The following is a 19,513-nucleotide window of genomic DNA, read 5'->3' as shown; positions in this document are numbered from 1 at the left end:
GTTTATTTGCTATTTAGTTGTATGAGTTCTTTATGTATTTTGGATATTGGTCCCTTATCAGATATATGAATTACAATTTTTTTTTTCCATTCAGTTGGTTGCCTTTTCATTGTGTTGATGGTTTCCTTTGCTGTGAAGAACGTTTTTAATTTGATGTAGTCCCACTTGTTCATTTTTGCTTTGGGTGTCAGATTCAAAAAATCATCACGAAGGCCTATGTCAAAGAACTTACCACCTATGTTTTCCTCTAGGAGCTTTATGGTTTCAGGCCTTACATTCATGTTCTGGGCTCTTTCTCACAAATAATTTTCTTTATTTCTTACAACAACCCTATGAGGTTCCAATATACAGATAACGAAGAAACCAAAGCTAAAAGAGGTTGAGTGATTCATTCAAGGTAACACTCAACGTAAGTAGTCAAACTGGGAATCAATGGCCAAGCTCTTTTCTCCAAGCCATGGTGACTCAATGTAGCCCAATTCATCTTGAGCTGTTCTTTCTATTAGAAAAATTTAATTTCCCTTATGTTGGTTGAATTGGAGTATTGCTAATTCTTGTCCTTGGTTTATGTGGAACAATACTAAATTTAATTAGAGATATCTTTTATTTTTAAAGTTATATGACACTATACTTCTAAGTTAGGTATCAAGGAGTTCTACTAAATCAGTGTAAATAAACAGTAAAATAACATGAAATTATCTTGACAATGTCAGGGGCAGGAGCCATGATGTGTTAATTCATTTAAGTGACACTTTATTGAATATCAGTTGTGTGCGAGGCACTGTGCTACAACCTGACAGAACAATGGCATGGTCCTCGTCCTCAAGGAATGTGTTGTTTATTGAATGATTCCCTGGAGAAACTTGAGGTTGTGACTCAAAAAAACAACATTATTTTCCATGTCAATTTTGAATATAGGAAAAAAGCTGGGGACCATTCAGAATTTATCCATTCATGCATTCAGTGATTGTTTATTGAGTAACTACTATGTGTTAGTCACAGTTCTAGGTGCTGGAAATATAGTAGTTAAATAGGCAGACTAGTTTCCTGCTCTCGGGGAACATGCATTCTAGTGGAAGGAGAAAGTCAATCACTAAATTAGATGAAAGCCAGATTGTGATAAATACTGTTGAGAAAATAAAGCAATGTGATGTGATAGAGGGAGCCTGGGAAACTTTTGTAGATGGGGTCTTGAGAGAAAGGTGCCTCTTAAATGAGAGGTAACATTTAAGCTGAGATCTGAGTGAAAGGAAAGAACCAGGTATGAATGATCTCCAGGAAGAACATTCTAAGCAGAAGGAACAGCAAAGGCCCTCACCTCAAGGTGGGCTCAAGGGATAGAAAGAAGTCCAGTGTGGCTGAAGTGAGATGAACATGGAGAGAGTAGAGTACCATGAATTGAGGTCAGAGACCGTGTTGGGATCCAGATTGTGTGAGGCCGTGCAGAGGAGTTTTGATATGATTTTAAGAGAACACTGGAAGACTTGAAGCAAGGGAGTGACATTATTGGATTTACATTTTTAAAAGACCCTTCTCAAAGCTGTGTGAAGACTGGATTGCAGAAAGGCCAGAGTGGGAGCAGGGAGACCAGATAGAAGGTGTTGAAGTTCTCCAAGTGAGGGTCGATGACAGCTGAGGCTGGAGTGGAGAAGTGGATATATTCACATAGAGCATTTTGGAGATAAGAGTTTATAAGACATTCTGTGATTTCTCTAACCCTTGTCCTGTAACTATGACAAGAAATAGGGTCCTGTCTTCCTCTCTGAGCCTCTGGTAGGGAGGTGGCTATCTGTCCACAAATGACTTTCCTTGTGACTCCTTAAAATGGAAGTGACCGCGCTAGGCTTACACAGCTAGCAATGGGCAGATTTAGGATTAAGTTCTATCTAATGGGCGCTATTTTTTTTTTTTTTCTGAGATGTGAATTGGAATAGTCAGAGAGAAAGGGAAATAAGCAAAGTTTGCTTATACAATAGTAGGATGTTATAAGAATCATCATCCCCAAAGAAGATCCAGACCAAGCTAAAGCAAGCTAGTTTAAGAAAAAAAAAAAGGGTGGGGGGAGGATTTCTTGATTTACATAAATTGCTGGGGGTGCCCAGAGTGGAGGTGGCCTTGTGGAAGACAGAAGCCAGGACTCTCTCTTTCTGTATCTCTCACTTTGACTTCTTGCCTGTGTCAGAATCTCCAATTCAGGCTCTGCTTCTAAGGAACCAACCTAAAATACAGCTTTGCAGCTCATTGGCCAAGTCCCATATACTTTTTTTTCAGAGCTTTAGGTTAATAGGTTTATATTTACAGCCTGCATGTAGGGGTTTAATTTTGCCTTTGTAGCAATACAGTATTTCAGTGACAATGTCTTCTTGAAGGACTGTTTCAACAAATTTCTTTTCCTTCCTTCCTTCCTTCCTTCCTTCCTTCCTTCCTTCCTTCCTTCCTTCCTTCCTTCCTTCCTTCTTTCCTCCCTCCCTCCCTCCCTCCCTCCCTTCCTACCTCTCTTCCTCTCTTCCTCCCTTTGGCCCTCCCTCCCTCACTCCTTCTTTCTTCTTTATTATTATTATTTTTTGTAAGTACAAGAAACAGTTATACATGACATAAAGTTTCAGGACCGCACTTCATCTTCAAAGACTATTGTGAGTTTTGTTAAGCTATGATAAAAGACTTAGGCTCAGAGAATTGTCCAGAAGTGAGCTAATAGTGTAATGTGAAGTTTCCAATGGAACAGAGGTAGCTGTATAAGGCTCTGAAAGCTCACAAATATTCCATCAACACCACAGTGAGGCAACAGGAGAAGAAAAAGGAAGCTCTTTCTTGATTTTTCCATGAAGGGTGAATTGCAGTCTGGGTTTGATGTTAATCTGTGACTTCCTCTTTATAAATCAGTGGATGTGCTAACAGCCCACAGGCTGGGTGGCATATTTTTGAATTTACTTAATGGTAATAATTTCCTCCAGAATAGATTAAGGATTTGCCTGGATCCAGAAGTAAATTTCTTAATTTCTTCTCTTTTGTTCTATAAAAGATATTAGGGACATCTTGATTTTTTTTTTCTTTAGCATCTATTTGTAATTAAATTCTGCTGTAGATCAATTTCAGGAAGTGTGGAAATATCCTCTGACATCAGATCTCTTGTCTTCTCCCTCAACTTGATTCTTGGTTGCAAACAGCAGAATCTGACTCCAAGCACAAAGAGCCTATGTGAAAAGGATATCGGAGGGAAAGCTGGCAGGCCAGGTTTAGAAGAGGCAGGACACAGACTATTCTAGATACTGAGCATGAGGCCACACTGCCAAGATCTTGCTGCAAAACAGTTTGCTGCGTGCTGCTAGGATGAACTACAAACTCCATTGCTCTTTGTGTCTCTGTGTCCTGGGGGCAAACCTGACTGCTTTCCCCCCCCCCCCCCCGGCTATATGAAGGGGTTACTAGAAGAAGGATTAGGCACGTGCAGCAACTTGTTTTTGAAGTAGGAACTGATAGTGAGAGGTATATGCTGAGATTTCTCTCCCACCCAGAATATATAGGAAAAGTTCGTCAAAATAGGGGCATTAATAATAAAAGATGGGAGTTCACTGTTATCATCTAATTCATCCTTAGAAACATTATGACAGTAATGTTGTATCTTTCAACACCTGTGTGTGTTGTGTGTATGTGTGTGTTCATGTCATTTATTGGGGAGTTGGAGTGTAGTGAGACTGGTGGAGAGGAAGCTGAAGAAACCCACAAAACAAAAGGACATATTTATTGAATGCCTACTATATGCAAGTACTTGAGAATTAGTTTATTACCTCATTTAATCTTCACAAGTTTATCAGTTTGGTATTTTTATCTTCATCTTTTAGTTGCACATACTAAAATTTAAACAATTAAAAAATTCTCCCCAATCCTACCCCTAGAAATTGGTAGCAGCTAGATTTTTTATGCTGTAAAAATCTCTTTCACGTTGGTTGTCTTTTCTTTATTAGTTTACTAAAACGTTTTCAAGTTACTTCATTGAAAATGTCACACAAAAAAGAACAGATTGATTGAGAATAGTCAATAATCACAGAAACTGGATGGGTCATATAATTACAGTGATTAAAGGTTTCCTGCAGTATCTTCGTTCATTCATTAATTGATTGCCCTTCTTAGGAGCTTGGGTTTCTAGAGAACATACTGTCAAAATCCCTGTAGAAATGACAAGAAATTTTGCTTGTCCTACAACAGACAGTTAAAGGATTCCATTCAACATGATACCTACAATTTAGGAGTTTTTTTCTGTTAAGGGGCAGCATCAATTTCATCCTGTCTGTCTCTTCAGGTTTAGAACACTCACATACAGTGGTAAAGTTTTACTAGGCAAATATTTTTCAGCTAGTACAATTCGCAAATATTATTCTTTTTACTAAACTATTTATAAAACAAATAAAACTGTTTATTGAGTTCTCATTGCTTAGTGGGGAAGTGTTTGACTAAAGTCAAAATTAGAAAATTTGTTTTGACAGTCTTAAAACTTCTAACATGATACAGTACAATTGGGATTCTTGCAAACCTGCTTTCGTCTTTTTTTTTCTTATAATTATAGAGAAGAAAAAGAGCCTGAACCTTACTGAACCTTAGTGTGTTCACAGTGACTCTCTAACATGGAATTCAGGCATGTTTCCATCCAGCACCCTCTTACCCAGATTAAAAGGCTTCAGATTCCTTAGTTTAATCCTTAAGATCTTGGATTTGGCCACATTTACCTCTCATTTTCCATTCCTCCTCCAGCATCCCTATCTTCAGTCATAGAAATCAATCTGAAGTTCCTAGAATGACTCGCACAATTTCACACTTAGAAGTGTGAACTCGGTATTTCAAAACTCTCCAGAAGCTTCTACTGTTTTAGGGGACAGAGCTTCCCTAATCCTGGAGACTGATTCAAATGCTCTGCTTCTATACTCCATAGTGCATGCACATACCCTTTTTACTTAATTATGCACAGTTATATTTACAATTGTCATAGTGTTTATTAAGACAGTGAGGATGATTGCCCACAGTAGACAAGTGCTTGCTTTACAACAGGCACTGAGCTTAGCATTTCACAGACATAATCTCATTTTCTTCTGTCAACAGCACTACAAGAGGATACTCTTATCTCCTTTTTCAGATGAGGAAATTGGTTTTGAGATGTTAAGTAACTTTCCCAAGGTCACAAAGTTAACAAAAAGCAGACCTGACCTTCAAATCTAGATTTGTCTGACTTTATAGCCTATGTAATGAACCGCTAAATGAAATGGCCTCCCTCTTGTTAATATCCATTTATTCGTCTGATGTACTATAAACTGTAAACTGCTAAAGAGCAGAGACCTTGCCATATTTGTCTATAAATCTTCGTAGCCCATAGCAGGCACTCAATAAATGATTGTGGAATGAATGAAGAAATGAAGTTGCAATAAACTGAAGAGGACGCTAGATTTGGAATCAGAAAATTGAGGTTTAAATTTGGCCTTAAGAGTTTTACATATGTTACATGGTTTTTAATCTTCACATAAATTTTTCAAGGTAGAAGATATTTATCTATTTTATTTTATTATATTACTTTTTCATTTGCTGGGTAAGAAACTTGCTTTAAGTCCCACAGTTGGTAAATGGTATTGAGCAAATCAAACCCAACTCTTTTTTATTCCAAAGCCACCAGTACAGCTTGTACCTAGTGAAAAATGGTACTAATTTATGCAGTAAAACTGTGAGCATATTTTAAAAAACTTTACACCTTTCCTTTTATTTGTTAACTTTTATTGTTTCCACATTGTTCTTAGTAATAAAAATTCTTGGAAAGACTGAAAAATACAAGGATGGGAGAAATGGCATTGTTTTTGTAAAACAAGAGAGAAGTTATTTAGAAGCAGTGGGTAGAAAACAGCTGTTCCAATGCCTGGTATCCAAAGAAGAAAAAAACAAAAAGGATATTTGGAAAGGTGTCCTGGGGATAACATTTAAACAACGAGGAATTTTAGCAACAATAGGGAAACAATAAAACTAACAAAGGAGGGGAAAAACATGCTTCAAAATATGCTCAAAAGTTTCAGTATATTTATGTTGCCCTCAGTTGTTATTAGAGATGGTATAATATGGTATCTTCAGAATAAAAAACATAACTGCAAACCCAGAGTTGGGGCAGCCTTCAGAGTTGATTAATCCAGAAGCTCAGCATTGTCATCCAGCTTGCCCCTTCTTTTGCAGTCTGGCCTCATCCTATGGCTTGTTCCCCTCAGGTAGTAGGATGGTTGCTAGTACATGCTTCCTAGTTCACCTCTAGCAGGAGAGAGAAGCTGTGTTTTTTTCTATGGCTCTCCCCTAAAAATGAAGAAACTTTTCCCCACATGTCCTTAGGGAACCTCCTCATGGGACTCATTTCCTAGTATGGGGTCATATCATCATCCCTGATGCAGACACTTCCAGTAGCTAGGGATGGGGTCAGCCCTGAAGCACTTAGTCTTCAATGAAAATAGATGTGATGGGAGAAGCAGAGATGGGAGACTGGATGTTGAACAGGCAACCAATAATGGACACTATAGTGATGACATCTATGCAGTTTAATTGAGAGAATACAGGTGGAAGGCCGTCAAAAAGTATAAAGCACTAGACATGCACTGTCCCATATGGTAGCCCAGAGCACTTGGTTATTGGACACTTGAACATGAATACTCCAAATTGAGATATAAGTGTAAAATACCAATCAGATTTTGAAGATTAAGTACAAAAAGAAAGTAAAATATCTCATAATTTTTATATTGATTACATGTTGAAATAATATTTCAGATATATTTGATAAATTAAAAATATTATTAAAATCAATTCTACATGTTTCTTTTTACTTTTTAAAATGTGGTTACTATAAAACTTAAAAGTATACATGTGGTTCACATTTGTGGCTTGAATTATTTTCTTTTGGACAGAGCTGCATTAGACCAATGATCTTCCAATTGATTTATCTGGGAAAACTACTTCAATAAGTATCTTTAGAGTAACACATACAAACAAAGCTGTTCTGGTTCAATGGGGTGGGGAGCTGGATATTTCCAAGTTCCAATAATACCTGTTCACTAATTCCTGCAAAATTATTCTTGAAAATATTTACATCAAATATAGGTTTTTAAATGAAATCAACAAAAGTCCCTAAAATAATAACAGGAATAATTTTACAATTACTCCTATTAATTTTTTAAGATCTCCCCTGGGAAATTAGTACTGCAATAAAATTCCTCTCGGAACTCACAGGTTAAAGAGAGAGGGAGCTAATGGAGGATCTGTTTATCTTCCATAGAAGCGTATAATTCTCATAAGAGTTTGGCATTTGAGTCATGGGAAAAATAGATTTCTTCCTCATGTTTGCTTAATTCTGGTTCCTATTATTTACTTTGCTGTTGGACCAAATGGTATGAATCCAATTAAATCAACAGATGAGAAAAAAGCAGCTGAATGGGGGAAAACATAGAAAATGAACAGGTTACAAGTTCCATGTTCCTGCATTACATATAATATGAATTTAATCTTCCTCAAACTTTGCTCAAATCTGGTAAAAAATTGTAAGTGTTAACTATAATTTATGTGATTTTGTAAAGTCTGATTTCCTGAAAATGGAAAGGAGAATCTTTTCAGAAGAGTATTTTGAAAAATAAAGTTTATCATTTGTAATGCAAATATCACATGGTACTTGATGGTGTTCATCTGCCATCTACATAGTGCCTGAAAGGAAAGAGTGATTGTGAAGATGTATTAAAAGGCTGCTACATAAACCTTAATGGATGATGGAGTCAAAAAGGAACTTGTACCTCTACTGGACATGGCAAGTTACCATTCTGTCGTGTGTCATAGCCACATTCTTCTTCATTGGAATTCATGTACTAGCTAAGAGGTGACAGTGAAGGGACCTTTTATGCTTCCTTTTATTATATTTAACATCTGAATGTTAATAATACCACAACAATAACAACTAATACTTACACAGTACTTACTATAAGTCAGGTTACAATATACGTCCATATCTGTTAACACAGCAAACCTGGAAGGTGAATGGGTTGCAGGAATCAATGTCTTCAGTGCTGCTACTTGGAAACCCAAAAGGATAGTCATCAAAAATTTTGGTTGTCACTTTCCCCCTCACAAAGGCCAAGCAATAAAAGTGGAAGTTAAACCCAGTTAACACAGTTCTCTTTAAAAAGGTTGAGGCATTGGAGGCTGAGCTTCCTGTCACAGTCAGGAAATCATAGAAAGTTCTTCCTAATGTCAAAGAAAAAAGGATGCCACTGTGTGACACTTTACTCCCCTCAAGTTGTGGATCTGGCATTGCACAATTACCTAGCTCCTATTTATAGTCAACAACAGAATGAGAATTAACTATAAAGAAAGCTGGTAAATTTTATGAAGGAGTGTTTTGTGTTGGGAAAAAGAAAATAATGTCAGGAAGTTCCCATGCTAATACTAAAAGAATATATATATTCTTTTTCAGATTCTTTTCTGTTATAGGTTATTACAAAATTTTGAGTATAGTTCCCTGTGCTATACAGTAAGTACTTGATGGTTATCCATTTTATATATAGTAGTGTGTATATGCTAATCCCAACCTAATTTATCCTGCCCCTACCCCTTTGGTAACCATAAATTTTTTTTCTGTGTCTGTGGATCTATTTCTGTTTTGCTTTTTTTAATCTTTTTATTTTATATTGGAGTATAGCCAGTTAACAATGTTGTGATAGTTTCAGGTGCACAGCAAAGGGACTTAGCCATATGTTACATGTATCCATTCTCCCCCAAACTCCCCTTCCATCCAGGCTGGCCCACAACATTGAGCAGAGTTCCCTGTGCTATACAGTAGGTCCTTGTTGTTTATCCATTTTAAGTATAGCAGTGTGTACATGTTGATCCCAAACTCCCTCACTATCCCTTCCCCCCATCTTCCCCCCCCTAGTAACCGTAAGTTCATTCTCTAAATCTGTGAGTCTGTTTCTGTTTTATAAATAAGTTCATTTGTATCTTTTTTTTTTTCAGATTCCACATATCAGTGATATCACATGATATTTGTCTTTGGCTTACTTCACTTAGTATGATAATCTCTAGGTCCATCCATGTTGCTACAAATGGAATTATTTCATTCTTTTTTATGGCTGAGTAATACTCCTTTGTATGTACATATATACCACATCTTCTTTATCCATTCATCTGTCTTTGGACATTTAGGTTGCTTCCATGTCTTGGCTATTGTAAATAGTGCTGCAATGAACATTGGGGCACATGTATCTTTTCAAATTATAGTTTTCTCCAGATATATGCCCAATATTGGGGCTGCAGGATCATACGGTAACTCTGTTTTTAGTTTTTTAAGGAACCTCCATACTGTGCTCCATAGTGGCTATACCAATTTACATTCCCACCAACAGTGTAAGAGGGTTTTCTCCACACCCTCTCCAGAATTTAATACTTGTAGACTTCTTTGATTTTTATTTTTTATTGAAATGTAGTTGACATACAATATTATGTTAGTTTTAGGTGCACTATATAATGATTTGACATATGCATACATTAGTAACCACCTGTCGCATACAAAGTTATTACAATATTATTGACCATATTCCTTATGCTGTATATTACATCCCTGTTACTATTTATTATATAACTGAAGGTTTGTACCTCTTAATCCCCTTCAACTATTTTGTGCTCCCACCTCCCTCCCTTCTGGCAACCAATTTTTCTCTGTATCGATGAGTCTGTTTTCTATTGTTTTTTTAGTCTCCATTTCATTTATTTCTTCTCTAATCTTTATTATTTCTTTTCTCCTAATAACTTTGGGTTTTGTTTGTTCTTTACTTTCTACTTCCTTTAGGTGTAAGGTTAGATTGTTTATTTTAGATTTCCGTTTGTTTGTTTCCTGAGATAGAATTGCATTGCTATAAACTTCCTTCTTAGAGTTACTTTTACTATGTCCCACAGATTTTGAATTGTTGTATTTCCATTTTTATTTGTCTCCAGGAATTTAATTTCCTCTTTAATGCTTCAGTCCCCCATTGGTTGTTTAGTAGCATTTGTTTAGCCTCCATGTGTTTGTGTTTTTTGCAGCTTTTTTCTCTTAGTTGATTTCTAGTGTCATTGTGTTGTGGTCAGAAAAAATTCTTGATATAATTTGTTTTCCTAAATTTATAGAGACTTGTTTTTTGGCTAGCATGAGATCTATCCTGGAAAATTTTCCAGGTGCACTTGAAAAGAATGTGTATTCTGTGTTTTTTAGATGGAATGATCTATATATATTTATTAAGACCACCTGGTATAATGTGTCATTTAAGGCCAGTGCTTTCTTATCAGTATTCTGTCTGGCTGTTCTATACATTGATATAAGTGGGGTGTTAAAGTTCCCTACTATTATTGTGTTACTGTCAATTTTTCCCTTTATTTTTGTTAATATATGCTTTATGTAGTTAGGTGCTCCTATGTTGGGTGCATATACATTTTCAATTGTTATATCAATCTCTTTATCATTATGTAATGTCCTTCTATGTCTCTGCTACAGTCTTTGTTTTTAAGTCTATTTTGTCCCTTTTATAAGTATTGCTACCCCACATTTCTTTTTGTTTCCATTTGCATGGGATGCCTTTTCCCATCCCCTCACTTACAGTCTGTGTGTCTTTAGATCTGAAGTGACTCTTTTACAGGCAGCATATGTATGGGTCTTTTTTTCTTTTTTTAATTCATTCAGTCACTATATGTCTTTTGATTGGAGCATTTAGTCCATATACATTTAAATTAATTATTGATAGATATACTTGTTAATTGTGTTCTGGTCATTTTTATAGTTTTTTCTTTCTTTCTTCTTCTTTTGCTCTCTTCTGTTTTTATTTGATAACTATCTTTAGTGTTATGTTTAAATCGCTTTCTCTTTTTTGTGAGTGTATCCATTATAGGTTTTTGGTTTGTGATAGCCACAAGGTTCATGTTTATTATGTTATACATGATTATTTTAAGTTGATGATCTCTTAAGTTCAAACATATTTTAACAGCCCTGTACTTTTACTACCCTCTACCACTTTTAATGTTTTTGACATCATATTTTACATCTTTTTGTTTTGTATATACCTTAACTACTTATTGTGGATATAGATGATTTTACTACTTTTGTCTTTTAACCTTCCTACTAGCTTTATAAGTAGTTGATCTACTACCTTTGCTGTATATTTGCCTTTACCAATGAGATTTTTCCTTTTGTAATTTTCATGTTTCTAATTGTGATTTTTTCTTTTCTTCTTAGAGAAGTCTCTTTAACATTTCTTGTAAAACCAGTTTAGTGGTGCTGAACTCTTTTAGCACCAATAAACTCTTTATCTCTCCTTCAAATCTGAATGATAGCCTTTCAGGGTGTAAGTTTTTTCCTGTCATCATTTTGAATATATCATGCCACTCCCTTCTGGCCTGAAAATTTTCTACCGAAAAGACAGCTGATAGTCTGATGGGAGTTTCCTTGTACATACCTGTTTGCTTTTCTCTTGTTACTTTTAAGATTCTCTCTTTATATTTAATTTTTGCCATTTTAATTATAATGTGTCCTCATGTGGACCTCTTTGGATTCATCTTGTTTGGGACTCTCTGTGCTTTTTGGACCTGAATGTCTGTTTCTTTTCCCAGTTTAGGAATGTTTTCAGCTATTATTTCTTTAAATAAGTTTTCTGTCTTTTTCTCTCTCTCTCCTTCTTGGACCTTTATAATGTGAATGTTGGGATGCTTGATGTTGTCCCAAAGGTCTCTTAAACTATCTTCATTTTTTAAATTTCTTTTTTCTTTTTTATGTTCAGCTTGAGTGATTTCCACTACTCTGTCTTCCAGTCCACTGATCCTTTCCTCTGTATCATCTACTCTACTCTTGATGCTTTCTAGTGTATTTTTTATTTCAGTCATTGTATTCTTCACCACTGTTTGGTTCTTCTCTGTATTTTCTAACTCTTTGTTAAAATTCTCACTGTGTTCATCCATCCTTCTGAGTTTGTTGAGCATCTTTATGATCATTATCTTGAACTCTTTATTGGGTACCTTGTTTGTGTCCACTTCTTTCAGTTTTTTTTTTTTTTTTTTTTTTGAAGTTTTGTCTTGTTCCTTTGTTTGGAATATGTTCTTCTATCTTCTCATTTTGCCTAACTCTCTGTGTTTATTTCTAAGTATTAAGTTGGTCGGTTACATTCCCTGATCTTGGAGAAGTGGCCTTATGGAGGAGATGTCCTATGGGACCCAGCAACACACTCCCATCTGCTCACCAGAGCTATATGCTCTAGGGGTACCCTCTCTGTGGGCTGTGTAGGCTCTTCCGTTGTGGCAGGGCCCACTACCATGGGTACACTGGTAGGCAAGGCTGTCTCTGACCCAGGTGGCTGCTAGCCTGCTGGTGGCAGGACCAGGTCCTGGGGCTGCTGGCTGTGGGGAACTGGGGTTGGGGGGTGGTTCTGGGCTGGTGCAACACACTGGTGGGCAGATAAACCCCTGGCATTAATAGGCCAGAGAGGATTCCAAAATGGCACTTTTCAGCACCAGTTTCCTTGTGGTAGAACAAGCTCCCCAAAATGGCTGCTGCCAGAATCTGCTGCTGTCCCCAGAGGGTGTCCCAGTTGCCTCCTCCCTCTCTGGGAGGCTCTCCAAGATCAGCAAATGGGTATGACCCAGGCTCCTTTCAAATGCCTGCCTCTGAGCTGGGATTTGGAGAGTGTGAGATTTTGCATGCACTCTTTTAGAGTGAAGTCCCTGTTTCCTACAGCCCTGTAGCTCTCCCATACACAAGCCCTGCTGGCCTTCAAAGCCAAACATCTGGGTGCTCATCCTCCCAGTGCAGGACCCCTGGGCTGAGGAGCCCTATGTGGGGCTTGGACCCCTCAATCCTTGGGGAGAACTTCTGCAGTTGTAATTATCCTCCTGTTTATGGATCACCTACTCAGGGGTATGAGTCTTGACTATACTGCATCTCCATCCCTCCTACTTGTCTTGTTGTGGTTCCTTCTTTATCTCTTTAGTTGTGGAAAATCTTTTCTCTAGTCTTCAGGCAGTTCTCATAGATAGCGTTCTGTAAAAAGTTGTAATTTTGGTGTGCCTATCAGAGGAGGTGAGCTCAGGGTCTTCCTACTCCATCATCTTACCCACACCTCTGTTTTATTTTAAATATTTGCTTCTCCTGTTGATTTTATAGCCCAACCCTCCAGCCTCTTCCAGGTTACTGCTGTAGCTATGAACATTCTAGTTAAAATTATGAGTAATAAGATGTGCTTAGTTCTATTAATACCTAAATTGAAGCTGTCATCTTGGCTAATTATAATAACAGAAAGGAAAAAAAAGAGACCAGAGTCTTGAATAAGGATAAATATTAATGAATTTGTTCATTAAGTGAAACTAAAATCTGTTACCCACAAATGGGTACTAATAATAGTAGGATACACTCTACTATTATTATTCATTCATTTGTTAATTCAAAACTATTGATTTATTTTTTAAAGATTTATTTACTTATTATTTATTTATTTATTTTTGGCTGTGTCGGGTCTTAGTTGCGGCATGCAGGATCTTTGTTGAGGCATGCAGGATCTCTCATTGTGGCACGCAGGCTCTTTGTTGTGGTACACGGGCTCCTTTATAGTTGTGGTGTGTGGGTTTTCTCTTCCCTAGCTGTGGCACACAGGCTCCAGGGCACGTGGGCTCTGTAGTTGTGGTGTGCAGGTTCCAGAGTGCATGGGCTCTGTAGTTTGTGACATGTGGACTCTAGTTGAGGTATGCGAGCTCAGTAGTTGTGGCATGTAGGCTTAGTTACCCTGCGGCATGTGGGATCTTAGTTCCCTACCCAGGGATCGAACCCGCATCCCCTGCATTGCAAGGCAGATTCTTTACTCCTGGACCACCAGGGAAGTCCCTCAAAACTATTTATAAATCTACAGTGTAATATATTCTGGGCTAGGTCTGTCCTGAGATATACCTAAAAGGATAGAAGTAAGCCCTACTCTTGTAACAATTTTCATCTACTAGAAGAGGCTGGCAATTAAGCAACAATATAAAGTGTGTAAGAGTGATAAAAGTAGTCAAGAATTTTGGGAGTACATATTACGAATTATCTGCTAGGCTTTTGGCAGAGGAAACAGCAGATAAATTGATTTTTCAAATATACACAAAAAATAAGTTGGAATTAGTCAAGTAAAGAAGAGGAGAGTGAGAGTTATAGGACCTAGGGATCCACATTTATAAAAGTCTAGAAGAAGGAAGAACTGGCACTTTTAAAGAACTCAAAGAAGTTCAAAGTAATTGGAATATAGGTGTGAGAGTAACAAATGGTGAGAATTTAGGCTAGAAAGCTCTACAGGGGCCAAATCATAATGAGCCTTCAATGCCCATTTTAAAGGGTTTAGACTTTATACTCAGGGCAATTAAAAGCCATTGAAAAAACTTTTCAAAGTGGAATAACACAGTCACATTTTCATTTCAGGAACATCTTGTAAACAGCACGGAGGGGCCCAGAATGGAGGCTAACGAATCATGTAATAGACTACTGTGGTAGTTTATATAAGAGATGATGATGGTCTGAATTTAGGGTCAACGGGAGTGAAAATGAAAGAAGTGATAGATTTTAAAAGTATTAGGAAGTTCATTGGAGAATTTGTGATTGATTGGATGTGAGGAATACGACTAATGAGGTAGAATGAGAGAGAAAAAGCTAGACAGAGAGGAACGTATGGAGATAAATAAATCAAGATGAAGCAAGGATAACTCTTCAGTTTCTGTTTCAGGGGACTGGGTTTACTGAGACAGAGAAGATTAGTGGAGGAGCAGCTTTGAAGAAGATAATGATTTCAGTTTGAACCTCTGCTGAATTTGATGTCAGACATCTAGGAAGATCTGGGCTTTAGGCAGCTAAATCAATCAATCTGGAGCTCAGAGAAGAGGTACAGCCTAGAGCACATAGATGGGTTTTGAAGTCATTGGGCTAGAAGAAATCGCACAATGAGTTTATGCGTAGTAGCTCCCTCCCATTATATGATATAGGACTGAAAAATGCTAACACTTTCAGGATGGATGGAGAAATAGGAGCCATAAAGGAGACTGCAAAGGGGCACTCAGAGAGGTACCAGGAAAATTAGTAAGAAAATCAGAACAAATGGTAATCTGAATATTTGAGAATATTTGGGTAATGGCAACCTGAACTTATTTGGCAACCTGAATCTTAGGGAAGAGAATGTTTCAAGAAAGGCTGGTAAGTGTCTGGTGGATTTCAAAAAGCCCTTCTTGAGGATTTATGGGCACTGAGGTCAGGCTATAGTAGGTTTAGAAATAAATTTGAAGATAAAGAGGATAGACGACTCTTTGGAGAAGTTCAGCTGTAGCTTCTGGAGCAGTATGTGTAGGGAGGTAAGAATTCCACAGGACGTTTTATTTTCTCAAGGTAGGATAAATTTAGATATGTTAAAATGATAATGGGAAAAAGCCAAAAGTTAAAGATAAAAGAGGAAGGAGATAATTGAGAAAATAAGGCTTCTAACATTCATGAAGGATAGGATCCAGGGCACAGACAGAGGCTGGTCTTAGCTAGGAGACAGGACACGTCTTCTGTTTGAAAAAAAGGAAAGGAGGAATGGAGAGCTACGATGCTGAATTTGGTCCTAAGAAGGTGAAAAGACCCTAAACAGCTTTTTTTTTTTCTGTGATGTGAATTAGGACAGTAGAAAATGTGTAAAATAGCCACTGTGGTGAATGAAAGCGAGAGAGAGAGAGAGAGAGAGAGAGAGAGAGAGAGATGAGCTAACTAGGGAATGAGATAAGGAGGCTGGGGATCATGGATTCAAAAAGAGATCCCAGTGTGCCCATATTTACCCAGTGCCCATCCCAAGTACATCATGTGTCTATTTGGATCCCCCTATGAGGTAAAGTTCTCCCACAGCACAGATCTAAAACTGAGTGTCATTTTGACACGAAACAAAGTTAAATAAAAAGTTATATCAGGTTAGAATCACAGTATTAGCCTGTGTTGTATACTTACTCTGGCACAAGAGGGGATTCTTTTGCATATCATGGCTGTACTGTCCGTGAATCTCAGATGCCAGTACTTTACCAATAAACATCACATTCCCTTTAATAAATCAAACTGAATTTGTCTATTAAGTTAAATGTTTTGACCCATTGTAAGAGTGTCAGACTGTTTACCTATTAGTTGTTAAATTAGTCACACATTGACTACCTAAGAATTCAACTTAAAATGACCACGTGATGGTTCTAGGATGGATTGTGACGCTAAAATTTTGCCAATAAATTATATAGGAGGTTATTTTTTATACCTAAGCTTTCAAGTACTCTAATATTAATGCTTCTTTTCGAAGTGTGAAAGTAACACATTTGTTGTGGAGAATTTGGAAAACAAAGAAAAATATAGATAAGAAAATAGAAATCACCCTAATTTCCTACTCAGAGTTAACTGCTTCTAGTATTTTTCTATATATACACACAGAATTTTTTTTAATTGGATTATATTATGTAATAAACATTTGTTTTTGCCTTTCACATCCTGAACATTTCTTCACGTTATTAAATATTCTTCAAAAACATGATTTTAAATGTTAACATTGGAAAGCATACTACATATTATGCACATTGAGAGATGTTCCGTAATTTGAACATTGTCCTTTTGTTGGCCATTTAAGTTTTTAATTTTCTTTTATATTGAGGAGAATATCCCTGCACACAAAACTTAGCCCACATCTCTGATTCCTTCCTTAACCATTTAGCTACTCTTACTTGTCACTAATACTGTGGTTCTCTCTGAGTGTAAGATAGTAGGATAAGAGCATTTGGGGTTTAAATGAAACTATATTTTGGAAGAAAACAAAACTATCCTAATTCTAAACATTTGTAAACATTAATGTTCCTTAAACCTTGACAAAGACATATTGTCTAGACTCTCTTGATACCTGAGATACAAAAGTTTGAAATATAATAAAGATACCTCTTCTGACATGAGTATTACAAAGCTAATCTATCATCCATAATCCAAGGAATGAATGTTTTTATAGAGTAGATTTTGCCTTCCCCCTTTCAGCCAGAATTTGAATACTTGTTACTGACATTTTTTGACTGTTCTAATAGAAAGATAAATATCTATCTAGACATATGTACTGAGCTATACTGAGCCACACAGATTTCACAGTTCATACTAATTGAGAGAAGAAAGTAATTCCTAGGTACCAAATAATGTGGTGGCAGGCTGCAGCCTTCTTTACAATTTTGAGTTCCCCTGTGTAGTGATTGGATAATTCTGCATTACCAAACATTTTTAAAGTGCAAATTTGAAGGTTTTTTTGAAATAACTCTACTAGGTAGAAATTTAAGGAAAGCAGACTTATAGATCATACATTCATTTCCTTGCACTATTCCCCTAAGTGTCCCCTATTCTTTCTTTGAACCTCAAAGCATTCTGTTTCTAGAAACCTATACAATAGTGCAGTAGCTTGGGGCTTGGGGAGAGGTATGCTGTGTAGATTGAAGGTGTTAATTATCCTTACCTCATTTTAATTTTCACAATTGCACTACTAGATGGAGAAGATGCTTAGTAAGCATGTATTAATCATGTTTTAGAGAAGAAGAGAAATCAAGATTCAAAGTTAGGTAACTTGTCCCCAAACTAGAAGCAGAGCTGAGTCAGATTTATGGCAGGTCTTTAACTCTTGATCAGTGTGTTTGCCTAAGCCTGAACTTCTAAAATATCTCCTCCTAAAGTTTCATGAATTCTTGTCCCTTGTCTTCTTACACTGTCCACTTTCTAACTTTGTAGTTTTCCTCTCTCTTCCATTTCCCAAAAGACACATTTGGGGTTTTCCTGCAGAAGAGTTTTGTCTTTTGTTCCACATTTTTTACTTTTCAGTTTCTTTTCTTTTTCAAATTAAATCCTTATCCATTTTCCAGTTTTGCCCCAGAATTCATCAGAAAAAATTTAGCCATAGAAGTATATGTAAGAGACCATCCAGTCCAACCCCATGGTTTGCTAATAAATTTAATAGAGCACAGAGAGTAAATGACTTGCTTAAATTCAAAATTGGTGGCAGAGCCAGGGTAGGATTTGCTTCTTCTGATTCTTAGTCCATTGTTGTTTTGAAACATTTAATAAAATTGCATAATAGTAAAGATGAAGTAATGCAACTTCTAGTAACTTTTCTTAATGTGTATGAACTGTTTATTTCCAACTTTTCCAGATTAGATAAAGAGGAGAAGCTTCTGAAACAAAGTCTAGAATGCTGAGATGATTTGGCAATCTGAGAACAGAGTTGTAACCAGATTGAAAAGACTACAATTATTTCTTAAATCTGCAGTGAAACTTCTTCTCATGAAAGTCCTTCAAATTATGTAATTAAGTGGTTCAAAGCTCCCAGACTGGTTTCAATGTATTATAATGTAGCACATTTATCAAACTATACAGGGAGTTTCCAGTGGAGCAGGTTATTCTCCCGTAACCTGACAACCGGAGATTACGGAAAACAAAACATCATAAATAAAAATTGGCTGTGAGGAAAGTTCTCTTACACATTATATTAGGAATAATCTAGAAATGCATAAAAACCACGTAATGGAGCCTAAGGGAAAATAAAAATTTTATTCCCTCTCCACAAATTAATTTTTCTGGGTTTTCTCATTTATCATCTTCAATAGATATATGTAGCCTATAGCCCAAGGCATATTTGAACCAAGAAATAAAGTACTGAAGGTTTTTAAATGTGTACTTTTAAATCCTACTGTAGTAAAATAAAGTCCAAATGCAGAATATTAAAAACAATCTTCCGGGGATTCCCTGGTGGTTCAGTGGTTAGGACTCCACGCTTTCACTTCCAGGGCCCGGGTTCAGTCCCTGGTCGGGGAACTAAGATCCCACAAGCTGTGCAGTGTGACCAAAAAAAAAAAAACCAAAAAAAGGTCTCCCTGGTTAGTGTTTTGTACATTTAAAAGATCATTATCACTGTGGAAGGGACAAATCAGACAAATCTTCCTTTAGGATGGAGAAAAGTAATTGCCCTTGACACTAGGCAGGGATGGAGAATTTAGGGGTTACTGATGTAGTTGTGTTCCTCGCTATCACGGTACAAAAAGAACTCTCTCTTCCTGCTGATAACCGGAGGAGAGGCAAGAGGCCTGGGAGAGTCACATGGAGCCTGGAGAAGATGCTGACAGAAGAGCGGCAGCTCTGTTTAACCACAGCTGGTCTCACGGCTCCCTTGACCAGATTGTTATATGAGGCTGTTTAGAAGGAGCAATTGTGCAGCGTGTTTGCTGAAAAAATAGCTTCAGTGGTGGCCAAGCATCCTGGTTTTTGTTTGTCCCTTCTCCCTTGTAGAATGGGACTAATAGGAATAATCTACCAGAAGTCTATATATTGATGCCAAAGTTTTTCTCCCAAAGTCTCATCGTCTAAAATATATTTGCAAAAATTCTCATCACTGTTCAGCTCCTTAAATAGAGGGATGTCTAATATAGGACACCTAATATCAAGGTGTCCACAGGGCTC

The 19,513-nt window shown here is 36.9% G+C and overlaps 1 protein-coding gene across 4 annotated transcripts in view; it reads left to right on the top strand.

The window, feature by feature from the left end:
* The window catches only part of PTGER3 (prostaglandin E receptor 3), an 84,021-nt gene that overhangs the window by 13,943 nt on the left and 50,565 nt on the right, over nucleotides 1-19,513 (top strand). Inside the window, exons 2-3 of one of the 4 annotated variants that reach the window (XR_010940898.1) lie at nucleotides 14,459-15,637; nucleotides 18,210-18,628. The exons of the other annotated variants lie outside the window; for them this stretch is intronic. The gene's annotated coding sequence lies outside the window, so the exon portion shown is untranslated. Of the gene's footprint in view, nucleotides 1-14,458; nucleotides 15,638-18,209; nucleotides 18,629-19,513 lie in introns of those variants that run through there. 4 annotated transcript variants of the gene reach the window in all.

The sequence above is a fragment of the Pseudorca crassidens genome, chromosome 2, assembly GCF_039906515.1.
Source record: "Pseudorca crassidens isolate mPseCra1 chromosome 2, mPseCra1.hap1, whole genome shotgun sequence".
In the NCBI taxonomy this organism is placed as follows: domain Eukaryota; kingdom Metazoa; phylum Chordata; class Mammalia; order Artiodactyla; family Delphinidae; genus Pseudorca; species Pseudorca crassidens.
The sequence above is the reverse complement of the archived record's forward strand: the minus strand, read 5'-3'. Positions and strand labels throughout refer to the sequence as shown.